This window comes from Lolium rigidum, chromosome 2 (genome assembly GCF_022539505.1).
Source record: "Lolium rigidum isolate FL_2022 chromosome 2, APGP_CSIRO_Lrig_0.1, whole genome shotgun sequence".
NCBI classification, from domain to species: domain Eukaryota; kingdom Viridiplantae; phylum Streptophyta; class Magnoliopsida; order Poales; family Poaceae; genus Lolium; species Lolium rigidum.
Genome location: NC_061509.1, coordinates 19,450,004 through 19,463,854, shown reverse-complemented (window position 1 = coordinate 19,463,854; position 13,851 = coordinate 19,450,004). Strand labels below are relative to the sequence as shown.

Here is a 13,851-nt window from a genome sequence, read left to right as displayed (position 1 = left end):
CTTCTGTATAACTGAAAAGGAATACAAAAAAGTTACCAACATAAGAACATTTTCCTGACTGAAACTGGAAAAAAACAGGCTGCAACCATACTGTCTTTTTACTCTGATTATAGTCAAAAGGATATTAAGCCTGGCTTAGGCTGAAGAAAGTCACAGTGGCACAGGGTAAGAGGAGTTTCAGCAGCTCCCTCCCGATTCACTTGTGGCAGTATTTTTTTTTTTTGCATTCAAATATATCTTTTGCAGTTGTAACATGATAGCTTTAAAAGGACTGGAGGCAATCTTCGGGCATGAACCCCATCCACAAAGCAAGCAGAGAATGCAAACTTCAGCAATCAACCTCTTTCATCAAAAGAGGAGCAAAAGTTAATGCAATCTTCGGGCAAGAACCCCATCTACAAAGCAAGCAGACAATGCAAACTTCAGACGTCAACCCCTTTCATCAAAAGAGGAGCAAAAGATAATGCAATCTTCAGGCATCAACAACCTCAAGTCTTTCTACGAAACAAGCTGTTGAAGGTTTCCGGTACCAGCAAATCATGGATGTGCATGTTGTCAAAGGTAATCAATAGAAAAAGGATCACTCCTGAATTCGAATAAAGATGCAGCAAAAACCTGTATTTGCAACCAACAAATATGTTCAAAAAGCAAGTTAAGAAGCAGCATGCACCAGGAACTCCGCCAAAGCCAAACACTATGTTAAAGTCCTTAGCACAATACGATTCTCTTTAAAAAAATACTGGTAAAACTGTACAAGGATGCAATTACAGTAACCACAAACTTTAATAAGAGAACAACCAGTAGACAACCGAAGCATGTTCCAGCTGCTTAGGATCATTAGCAAAACTACAAACTGCTAGCTTAGCTTGACAACCACGTATCCTTCACCAAAAAGTTAGTGCATATCCTCTCAACAGAACATCAAATAAAAGCTTTTGTGCTTTTGTATATATATAATAGAACAGGCAATACAATTCTCAATAGAAACATGTGTTTTGGTAGCAACATCACTTAGAGAACATTACAAAGAGTTATCATGAATACACGGAGATAAGAACACCGGCACCCGGGCACTCCAGGCACATGCATTAGAACTTTTCAGCCAACTCATTTTGCATCTAAAAAACATCTTCTGCGATATTAACCCGGGTGACTTCATAAGTTACTCGAATTACATAGGAACTCCAGACCAGAAAGAAATCAGGCATAGGCAAAAGATAATGCTACCTTCAGATATCAACCACGTCTACACAATGAGCACAAGACAGTGCAATCTTCAGGGACGAACCCAATTTTGACAATGTCTGAAGGGGTCGGCCACTGACAAATCATGGATATGCTTGTGTGCATCGAGATCACTACGAGCTGGTTGATTCCTAAATTGAATTTGAGCACCTCGAGAAGCTCTGTTTTCCACTTGTAGCAGCTGGTGCTGATAAGCCACCGATTCACTCTTGTACTTGAAGAGTTCAAATTCAATTCTGTTTACCACTTTTGCGTTCAAAACAAAGAACCTGGCAAAGTTAACCTGCTTCTCATTGCCTACAAATGACTTGAATACCACAAGTTTCAAATGGGCCTGAAGGCATTCGATTGGATGTAGTGGGTCATACAGAGGGTCATCCTCCTTATCCATCTCAATGTATTTGTGTGGTCGAAACTGCAAAATACAAAGAAGAGGCATTTGTTAAAGCTGCTGCTAACTAGACAAGAAAATATGCCAATCAAACCAGACATTTAAAGCGAGCAAAGACGAGTTACTCACAATGACATATAGCTTTTCCAAAGAGGAGAACCACCTGAGAATATTAAGAACTGCGTGCAATGCAAAGCCAGAAGACCTGAGAGCCAAAACCTTCACACTGCGGGTCCAGTTTGCGGAGCTGACTGGGCTTATTCCCTGAGGAAAACAGAAAAAAAAATGAGCACAAACAAAATTATGCGCGAAATGCAAGATTCCTCCTGGATGCTGGTGCTGTTACCTGTGAGACGATGAGGTTGGAGAGGACGGGAAAAAAAGGGCCCAATATCTCGAGCTTAGGTGCGCTGATTACCCGGATAGTCACACAACCATCTTGGGAATCGTAAGGTATTAGTAGCCTCACAAGGTGAGGAGCATCCTGGATGACCAGTTGTTGGGCGGCTTTTGCACTAGGCCAATGATGGAAGGCAATGCTCCTTAGAGTCGGCGAGGTAACACGGAGGCGACCAGTAGTAGCAGAAACTCCGGACATGTACAAGCTCTCCAAGGCATGGCAGCTAGAGAGCAAGCCGTGGAAGACGTCCCCAGGGATTAAAACGTAGAGCAAAGTGAGCTGCGCGAGGACAGGGAAATTCATGGACGGCACATCGGTAGGAAAAGAGCAACCGGTGATCCTGGTAACGAGGAGGGTGGAGGCGGAGCGGAGCACAGATAGCGGCAGACGTTGGCTCTGTTCAGGCAGCCCAGATGATGAATCGATGCTAGTGTGGCAGCACAGATGGAGCTCCTCGAGTTTGTCGAGCGCGCGGGAGCGGAACCAGCTCTCCATCTCGGCGTCGAAGTCGCCGGCGTGGAAGCCGGTGAACGAGAACCGCCGGGCGGGGCCAGGATGTTGCGAGATGATCGTGGAGACGGCGGAAACGGGGACGGTGTGGGCGTGTGCTGGACTTCCGGGGAGTTTGGCGCGGGCGTCGAGGTTGAGAGGCACGGCGCGCCACAGGGGCGCCACCGGCGGGAGAGTACCTGCGTGCGGCCGGCGTCCTTGGTGGGGAGGAGGGAGATGATGGCGGAAAGCATGTCGTCGGGGAGCTTGCTGATGAGATCGCTGTCGGCCTCGTCGCAGTCTGCCCGCTTCGACGCGTTTCCATCGGAATCTAGCCTTTCGGGGCCAGGCGCCGCCACCGCCGCGACCTCCGTCTTCTCCATGGCCGGCGGCGGCCCAAACGGAGGATTTGGCCGCAAGCCTATGCCCGCCGCTCCTGGCCACCAGTCAGCACTGGCATCGGCGCAATCGACGCGGCTGTGGGTGGAGTAGGGAGGTCGGGACTGGAAATGTACTGTAGATCTAGGCGACTTGGCGGCCGACCCCTGCGATGGAGAGGCTAAAAAGAAACGTGCTGATAGAATAGGGTTGGATTTACCACATCGGTGGCATGCTGGAGGCACTAGGTGGTGATGTACTTGTCCCCCTTGCTTGATGTTGTGGAATTTCTGGCCGAGGTAGCCCACGGATTGTCGCGGAAGAGGACAGTGATGGGCGACATGGGGTGAAGGCTGTGGAAGTCTCCACTGTGACCATCTCAACGGCGTAGGGGTTGATGGAGCCACACAGCCGCCACAGAACGGTAGAGGTCGCAGCCAGCCGCCGTCGACAGCGGGAGGGACGATCGTGGTGACGGTGACATGAAGAAAGTTGCTTCACTTGGTGAAGTTGGACCCTTTGAGGTCAAGTGTGGCATATGAGGGATTAGATGCTCTGGGTCACTGTGGTATGCGCCTAGAGTGCAGCATGGGTGTGCTCGCCGATGTTGGTCATGGCAGAGGGAGATGCGGTGCGGTGGCAGGAAGGAGCAACCCTAGAGTGGTGGCGGTAGAATAGGGGTGCGGAAGTTCACCGATGTCGGTCATGGCTGAGGGAGAGGCCGTGCGGTGACGGGGAGGAGAAACCCTAGAGCGGTGGCGGTAGAAGAGGGGTGCGAAAGCGTTGGATCACTTTTCTGATGTCATGATAGAATAGGTTTGGATGGAGCACTATGAGTGCCATCATATCTCATATATATAGGCGTAATACAAGATATACATGGAAACAATCAACTAATCCTAATCCTGACCATAAAAGTCTTCGTATATGCAAAGATACATGTGCTATGAATGGTAAGGGATAACTAAATATACATGCATATTCAGTTTGCCTGCTATATTGCATGGAGGTAAATTAGTATCAACAGTCGCTAGATGCCACCGAGAAAAATTTACATAAAGTCACTGCCAAATGATAAACTATGGATATTTTAATACATGTGATGTGGTAGTACCATTCATCAAATGAACTATATTTACAAGTGATACTTTTTACAAGTCATTCTCGCGCCAGTATTTTTCGGTTAAGCGGAATTGGTTATGGAAATTATTTACTTAACCTACTTTTCTTTCACAAAGCTATTTCTTCATATTATTGTAGCAATTCTAAGATAGTGGTTCTTGAGAGAGTCATAGAAGAGGAATAGGGTGACATGGTGAGAAAGAAAAATGCATCTCTTTATTAGAATGCCAGGATAAAATTGGCCATGATTTTTCTATTTTATTTATGGGCTAAAAACTAAAAATATGTTATATCGATATAAATATGGCTTTTGTAAGGACGAGGAGGGTGGACATCAAGCGGAGCAGAGCACGGACATCGGTTTGCTGATCCGAGGAACGCCCATCCAGCTAGCAGGGCCGCAACGGGCAGAGTGAACTTTCGAGATGAATAAGCTCTCCAGGGCTAAGCTCTCCGGGGCACGGCAGGCCGAGAGCAAAGAGAGTGCTTGAAGCGGGGGACACTCATGCCCGACGCGATCTGGTCGCAGAAATCGCATTTGTTGATCTTGAGGACGAGGAGGGTGGACGCCGAGCGGAGCACGAACGGCGGCAGCGGCCTGATTGTCCGGGACGCGTAGCCGATGTCGAGCTCCTCGAGGTTTGCGAGGGCTCGGCCGCTCGGGAGTGGAACCTAGTCTGTACCAGTACCCAGCCAGCTCGAGGCCTCGCCGGCCGACGTGAGGCCGTGGAAGGAGAACTTGCGGGAGAGGCCTGGGGTGGCGGGAGATTATCCGGGAGACGGTGGAAGGCGGGATGGAGGAGGCGGTGGTGCCGACGTCGAGGTTGAGGGTCGCGGAGCCGCCAGCTGCGGGCGCCAACGGCGGGAGAGGGCACTGCCGTGCGGCCGCCGTCCTTGGTGGGGAGAGAGGGAGATGATGGTGCCGAGGATGGCGTCGGGGAGCCTGCTGATGAGATCGTCGGTGAAGTCGTCATCGTCGCCGCTCCGTGCCCACATCCCCTTGGCTCCGCTGGATTCTCCCTTGTCCGGCGCGGGGGCCGACGCTGCAGCCTCCTTCTCCATGGCGGGGGTTGATGATTTGGCCACAAGGCGCGGACCGCGGCCTCACGCCGGCGGTGTCGCCATCCCGGGATGGAGAGCTAGGGTTGGCCGCCGCCCACAACGGCGGAAATGTTTGGGGAAGTGGTCTGGCACTTGGGAGTGGTCGTCAGCCGTGACTCTTGGGCTTTGAATTTGGACAAATTTGGTAAGATGCCCTAGTCAGGGATTTTTGCTTCCCTCTTTTTTTTGTTAGAAAATAAATAAAAAACCGAGATAAAAAATTTCTAACAAATCCAGAAAAATCTGGTGTGCAGACAGTACGTTAAATCATAAATCAGCAAGTTTTTCGCTGAAAAAGCAAAACCGGTTAGCTAAAATAGCATGTGAAGAGGTTTTTGGGTTTGATATTTTCCCGCGGCTCGCAAATCATTTGTGATTTTTATCGAACTTCAAATCTGCAGGCACTATTGATTCATTCACATGCGTTTTTTTAAATGGAAGGTTACAAATTATTTTCAAAATGTTCACTAGACCACTAGACCGATCTCATCCACTTGAAAATTCGTGTAAAAGTTGGTCATTCTACTTTCTAAAAGAGTCGTGAGTTCCGCAGCTCTAGGTGAGAATTCTATACTTTAACAAAGACGAGGGATGCTATTTTGAAGGGATAAATCCGCTTTTTTGTTAACTACCTTGATCTTCGGTAGACTAAACACTTGATGAAATCCCGGGATCCAGGATCCAATCGAAGTACCTGGCCATCTTGTGAAGTATTCGAAGTACATATTACATAATATCATGAAAGATGTAAAACTTGCCAAGTATCGTGTACTTGTACTACTGTACATGCCACAGGTAAAACATTTTCTCCTATTTACCATAGCTCCACAATAGGTCACAAAGTTTCCTTCTGATTCTGTCATGTATATGGGAAATCCATCAAAACTCAAGAATGTATGGTGCCCTGTAGACAGTGATAGTTATGCAGCAAAAGCTTGATTTTGCAAGCAACAAAGATGTTCAGAAATACTACTTCCAAACAGTAAGTACAAAAAAAATATGCTAACAATCTGTACACACCAAGATCACTGCCACACCTAAAAAAAATACTTCCAAGCAGTAATACAAAAAACATGCTAACAAGTTTGTCCCAAATCTCAGCAGCAACAATCTCTAGTCTTCTGCGACTCGCAATGCTAACCGGGGTGTCCGGACGCTAGAGCAACGAGGAACATCAAAGCCACCAGTCACCGTGTCCTCACGCCATGAAATTTTCATTTAATATCAGTATAACCTGGTTTAGATGACAACGATAAATTCTAGCAAACCCCACTTGCCACAACTCCACGAGCTGGAACTCCACATCACTGGGCACATTTTCATATCCACTCACCCAACCAGTTTCCATACAGATTAGTTATGGGTTGTATATGTTCAAGCCAAATAAAATGCAATGAAATAGCGAGTAAACATTTAGGAACATATGTAATGCCTTCTGAATTTCGTTTGGACAAAGCGTCTTCAGTACGAGCAACCGCTTTACAAAGGCAGCTTCGACATATAACTGCGAGTAGACCGAACCTCTGATTTCACCGTGTTTTAATTGTATACAGTCCATTTTTATGCAATCTACAGGTTATCAAATAAATCCTTGAGCAACTCAACAGTAGTTGTTGCCATGCAATGGGTTTGAATCTAATTATAGCAATCCTGAAATATACAATTGAAAGGAATTGGGCCTACAGTACATGCTATGATAGCATCTATCTTCCTAGCCATCTTGGGAAGTGTGGGAGCTAAAATGCATCCTCAAAGATTTCAAGTATTTATTATTAAATATACTATATGTATATGTACTATACATGCCATAAATATCTGCTACTACAATCTTTTAAAAAGTGTGTTCCACGACACATGGCTTCTAGCAGATTCTTTCAGACTATGAGAAACGCATGCCAAACAACAAATGGGAGTAAATTTCACAGAAACTACTACCGTACTTGCAGTATCTCAAGCCTCTCCTTTTTTACTTAAAGGTAGGAAATATACCCTATAGACAGCAATAAAAACCCGTAAAGCATGGTATCACAAACAATAAAGATGCCTAGACTACTAGATCTCTCTAGCAGTAATGCATAAAAACTGTAAAGATAATTAACATTGAGATTCATGCATTTATAAAGCATGGTACTGCAAACAACAAAATGTACACCAAAAATCAGCAATTAAACAACTCATGCTTTTGTATAAAACTGAAAATACAATCAAGATTTCAACAAGCCATGTGTTTCTAGCCCAGTTTAGGCAGAACTAACCATAACTGCAAAGGATAAGACAGTAGGAGGAGTATCGGCAGATGGGGCTACCACTTACCAGCTCTCTCTTTCTAAGAATGTCGGCAGTAATATGCATCCAATATTTTGTTTGCAGTTTTAACAGGGGTAACTTTGTAAGTTACTGGAATTACAGAGGAACTATAGACTAGGAGTAGATCAGACTTATGCGAAGACAAAGTAATCTTCAAGCCACTCGTCTACAAAATGAGCACAAGACAGTGCAATCTTCAAAGCGCCAACCACTGTCTGAAGGGGTCAGCCAGTGACAAATCATGGATATTCTCGTCGAGATTAGTACGACCGTAATGCTCAGGTCCCTTATGACACTTGAATTCAATCCAAGCATCCTGAGAAGCTCTGTTTTCCACTTGTAGCAGCTTGTGTTGATAAGCAACTGATTGACTGTTGTAGTAACAGTATCCTTCAAATTCAATTTTGTTCAGCACTTTTGCATTCAAAACAAAGAACCTCGCAAAGTCAATCTGTTTATCATTGCCTACGAATGACTTAAACACCACTTTTTTCAGATGGGTCTGAAGGCATTCAATTGGATGCAGTGGGTCATACTGAGGCTCATTTTTATTATCCATCTCATAGTGCTTGTGAAACTGCAAAATGAAAAGAAGAGGCTTATGATATAGTTGTTGCTAACTTGAACATATAAGATGTCAATTAAATCATACATATAAGCAAGCAAAATATGAGTGCTCACAATGACGTAGAGCCGTTCCAAACAGGGGAACCCCCTGAGGAAGTTAAGAACCGTGTGCAATTCACGGCCTGAAGACCTGAGAGCCAGAACCTTCAAGGTGTGTATTGAGTTTTCCAATCTGACTGGGCTCATTCCCTGAAGAAAAGAAAATGAATATCAAAAGATAAATATCTGTATGTAGGAGTGCCGAATGCTGGTTGCATCTGCTACCTGCAGGAAGATCTGTACCAGTGAGTAAGGGCCCAATATCTCGAGCTTAGGTGCTCTAACTACCCGGATAGTCAAACGATCCAAGTGGTAAGGTAATAGTATCCTTTCAAGACAAGGAGCGTCCTCAATGACCAATTCTTCTATCTTATGTATGCTGCTAAAGGCACCGATGCTCCTAAGAGTCGGCGAGCTAACACGGAGGCGCCCCGTAGACTTAACTCCTTTTATGAATAAACTCTCCAAGACATGGCAGCTAGAGATCAGTAAATGGAAGACTTCCTCCGAGATGGAAACATTAAACAATGAAAGCTTCTTGAGGAGGGGGAAATTCATAGGTGACACGATCTCATGGGGGAAATGACAATAGCTGATTTTGGCAACGAGGAGGGTGGATGCGAGAGCACAACACGAATGGTGGCAGTAGTCCATCGGTGTAGATGATATTGAGCTCCCGGAGATTGGCTAGTGCTGCGGAGTGGAACCAGGAGTGGAACCAGCTCTCCACCTCAGCAGAGAACCCGAGGTGGTGGCAGGGGAAGGAGAATCGCCGGGTGGGGCCAGGGTGCTGGGATAGTATTTGGGAGATGGCGGAGGCGAGGACGGAGATGGGGACATGTGGGATCCAGGTGAGGATGTCGAGGTTGAGAGGCGCGGACCGCCAGGGGGCGCCATCGGCGAGAGAGTACCGCGTGCGGCCACCGTCCTTTGTTGGGAGGAGGGAGATGATGGTGCCGAGGATGGCATCGGGGAGGTGGCCGATGAGATCGTCATCGGGCGCCGGTGCCGACGCCGCAGCGACCTTCTCCATGGATGGCGGGTACAAATGGAGTCAGGCCATCGATCACCGCCGTCCGCGGCGCTGGGTAATGGAGTTGGAGGCAGGGAACCGCGATAGATCTAGGGTTCGGGGTGGTAAGGTAGTAGTAGGATTTGGGAATGGAGGCGTCTCTGTGGAGTGTGGACGGTCCTGGCCTTTCTAATATGGATAATTTCGATATAAGTATTGATAAAATTCTTTATTTGACGGTAAAACAAAATATGATTTCCGTATTTGTCCCTGGAAATTATTATTTTTCCTTATTTGACACTAGGTCTAAATTTCTTTCCTAATATGACAGTCATGTACATTTTGACCACTAACAGGGGGCATTATGTGACCATTTTTTAAGAGGACTAAAGCAGCAGTATGTAACATGTTTGTTCATGGTTAAATGACCGAATGATTGTCCCGTACATTTGGTCGCCGACCAATCTTAATTCAAAAGGTTACATTCGTTGGATTTTAATTCAGAAATTGGGCTCACATTCACCGCATACATGAGGTCAAGCCAACATATACTCCAAGGAAAATGAACAAGTGACATGTAAATATTCACTCCAAGTTCAGTGATCAACACACTGTTAACTTAACCATGTATAAACTGAACTATAAACTCAAAAAAAAAATCCATGTAAATTGTCAAAACGAGAACCGCAACAAGTCTGCGGTGCTCGTAGATGAACTGTACCTAGCAGATTCAGTCGTACAGCTCTCACGACGAAGAAGCATGTTAGATGCAAATGCAATCCAGATATCATCACTTATCATGAGTTAAGATTAACCGATCATTAAGGCCACATATAAGCACAAATCGAAGCGCAGGAAGGAGCGTGAGCCGAGAGGAGTGCCCGAGACGGCATAGGCCTGAGCAGATGGTACGCGGAAGAAGGCCCACATCGTTGTTGCAGTGCTTGGGTCGCCGCCCACGGCCACCGTGCCAAGGACGCCCTCGGTGATCGTGCCTGAGCCACCCTCCCTAGCCCATCAGCCTCACGCCATCGCCGCCGCTATGCGCCAGCACGGCGCGCCGCCGGTAGAGCTCTGTACCGGACATGGACAAGAAAAAGTTGGCGGATCAAAGGACACCGAAAGCCCCCCTTTCCCAGGGACGAGAGAAAGCTCACGGATCAAAGGACCATGTGCCCAAAAAAAATATGGCAAAATGTGCAATCTTCCTGTCCCTCTCGCGTGGCCCAGGGTTAACGGTGAAGGGCAGGAGCTCTGCCTTTGCATTATAGAAGAGGGAAATTGGTCCAGTTAATAAGGGAAACCGGACCCGAAAACCATACAAGCACACACACTACAACTTATTTTTTTTAGATAATGGACGCTTTATTACTCAATGCGAAGCAATTACACCCGACCTCTCGCATAACTAAGATGCACACAGCCGTTCAACGAGTCTCAATAGTGTTGAAATAAAAAGGAGGCGAATTACATAACAAGCACAGTGAATGTAAAAAACGCCTAGGAAGAAGGCGGAGGGCCAATCCGTAGATTATGCTGCCACCCATGTTGGGAAAAAGTATATATCCCTCGCCGTGTCCTCCAACCGTGTACAGACCTCCGTAAACAGATCTCGGTTCTTCACCTTCTCTAGTGCAGACCATGAACGGAGAGTAGTTGTGCATCTGTAAATAACCTGCAAGAGAGAACAAACTTTATCATTAAAAACTTTGTCATTTCTACACAGCCATAGCGACCATATCATGGCAAACGCTCCCACCCTAATAAACGTTCTAAATCTGTGGCCGATACCATGAAGCCAATTACCAAAGATGTTGGCCATACTAGTTGGGGGATATAGATCGGAAGTTAATTGGATGCATGACCATATCTGGCAAAGCGGCATTGCAAGAACAAGTGCTTAATCGTCTCATTTTGTTGACAAAAAACGCACCGCGTATTCCCATGCCAATTCCGTTTCACAAGATTATCTTTGGTTAGGATTACTCCTCGACGTAAATACCAGCAAAAAATCTTAATTTTAAGCGGTATCTTCATCTTCCAAATCTTCTTGTTCTTATCAACTGGTATGACCGGTTGGAGAATGGCATTGTACGAGAGAACTTTCCATTGGACTGTAAGTTCCATCGAAATTCATCTTGCCCTTCCGACAACTGAACGGATGCCAAACGCAACAGTAGGGCATTCAATGCAATAAGTCTCGGACCAATTAAATCTCGTCTAAACGTCACATTCGGAGGTGAGGTTGCCATTACGGAAGCAATGGTATCACTTTTGCGACGGACAATGCTAAATAACGCCTGGATATTGTTCTGAGAGAGGCCTATTCCCTAGCCATGTATCCTCCCAGAACCGTATCTGCGATCCATCCTTAATAATGAAAGTACCATATCTAAAGAAGAATTTCTTCGTTGCCATTAGGCCAGCCCAAAAATGCGAATCTCCCGGTTTCCAAAGGATCTGGGATAACGCTTTTTCACCTATGTACTTTCTTCTAACCATGGTCTGCCATATGCCATTCTCGGTAAGTAGCTTGAATAGCCACTTACCCAATAAGGCTGAGTTCTTGACCTCAAGGTCATGAACACCTTATGGCACGTCGTCACTACCAGAAGACCCTAGATCTCACCGCCGGTCTCACTTCCTCACGAGGCTTCTATGCCACGAATCTTCGCGGGTTTGTAGCTGTGTGGTTTTGGAGAAATACTTGCCGGCTCATCCGACACTGACACGGCAGTGTCTGCGGGCGTTGTGCGTCAAGGATACCCCTCTACACTCCCATCTGAGTTCAGGCGGTAGTAATGTTTGCCTGTTTTGATGTCGCATAGGCAAAACAATATCTTCAACAAGGAATGCGACGTCGGAACTTGAACTTTTTCTTGGGCCTATGCCCATATTAGGAAGAAAATAGGGAAGCAAAATATCTCCCTCTAAGTCAAATAGGAAAGTCTCATTTATATATTGTCAAATAAAGAATTTCATTAAAAGATATAGAATGCTGACTGAATTGACACACTTCATGGTGTACTTTAGCCCAATTATTTATCTAAACTATTTTAGTGTCTCTTAGGTAGTGTTGCCCGCTGAAGACATGGGAGAAGGCTAGGAGTCCTGAATCATAATTTTGCATTGAATAAAGAAACATGAGTACATGATCTATTGATGAAGATAAGAAAAATTCATTTCTAATCTATAATATTTAAATAGGAAGCTGTTCACCTCATCGAACATCCATAAGCAATCCTAGCATGCCACGCCATGTGAAATCTCCAATGTCATCCACCACCTCACCATTTGTGTGTTATTTTCCATATGTTTATATTTTAAATAGGAGCACCACGCTACCGAGATTTGCACTAATCCCACCGTTTTACTTGGCCTCTCTTTAATATCCACTAACAAGTTTGTTTTCTGCGATGACAAACCAAGCATCGTCTATAGTCTTGATTACTTCTGTTATGTGGCTGCTAGGGTTTGGGAGGGAGAGAGAGAGCTGCGGGGGCGCGAGAAGGCCGGCCGGGTGCCTTGCCCACGGCCGGTGGCAAGAGGGAAGGGATTTCCTTCTTAATTCTTGCTTGATTAGATTGATACATCTCCTCTCCATATATAGAGAGGTTTACTTGACTCCCAAGCAAGGCTTACATGAGCCCTAAGCAAACCATAAGACTAACGGGCCCAGGCCCATGGTGTACTCTAACACTACACCCCACCTGGACATGCAGCTCATCCTCGAGCTGCAACCTAAACAAACCATGACTCGACGCAACACAAACCTAACACCTAAAAACGAGCCTTTTACATCTCGGCTTGTTTTATTACTCTCAACCTGAAATGGACTGGGACGCTTTATTGTTGACCCCTGAACATAAAGTGGACACCATCCGCCCGTCGGACGTGCACCTGTACAACCACCTGGATCCCATGGAAACCCGCGGGACAAAAGGAGCTCGCGCGGCGGCCGGCGGCGGAATACAGTGGTGCTACGCGGTGCGCTCCTGTCGGTGACACCATGCCTTCTCCCCGCCGGATGACTGTCGATGGCGCAGACTTTGAGGTCGTTGCCCACGGGAGAAACAACATGTCCGCCGCCCGTGGGTGAAACCGCACGCCCAAGACCCCCGACGCAACGGATGAGAACGAGGTCTCGCGCAACGAATCGCAACTTGGAGGAGCTGCAGCTTCGGATCACGCATCTCCCGCACACGCCGACGTACTAGGAGGCCGCGTGCGGCAGACTGCGCAGCCTCACCGCCGCCGATACGTGGCGGATAGCGATCCAAGCCGGAAGCGGTGACGGCGACGGAGGGAAACGGACCTGGTGGAAGGGCATCCCGGGCGGTGTCAATGTAGAGCCCGGGGCCAAGGTCGCTCCCACACCGCCGAAGGCGGGGACGGCGTCGGTGGCGGCAGCGACGGCCGCTGCGGTGTTGGTGGCGACGGCTGATACGTCTCAAACGTATCTATAATTTCTTATGTTCCATGCTACTTTTATGATGATACTCACATGTTTTATACACATTATATGTCATTATTATGCATTTTCCGGCACTAACCTATTGACGAGATCTTTGAAGAGCCGATTGCTGTTTTCTGCTGTTTTTGGTTTCAGAAATCCTAGTAAAGAAATATTCTCGGAATTGGACGAAATCAACGCCCGTGGGCCTATTTTTCCACGAAGCTTCCGGAAGACCGAGGGAGATACGAAGTGGGGCCACGGGGCGCCGCCACACTAGGGCGGCG

General features: G+C 46.7%; 2 pseudogenes; both read right to left on the bottom strand.

Moving 5' to 3' along the window:
- Positions 1 to 916: 916 nt before the first annotated feature.
- On the bottom strand, positions 917 to 2,967 carry LOC124686056 (annotated as a pseudogene).
- A 4,662-nt stretch (positions 2,968 to 7,629) lies between these two features.
- LOC124689301 lies at positions 7,630 to 9,132 on the bottom strand (annotated as a pseudogene).
- Between the last annotated feature and the right edge of the window lie 4,719 nt (positions 9,133 to 13,851).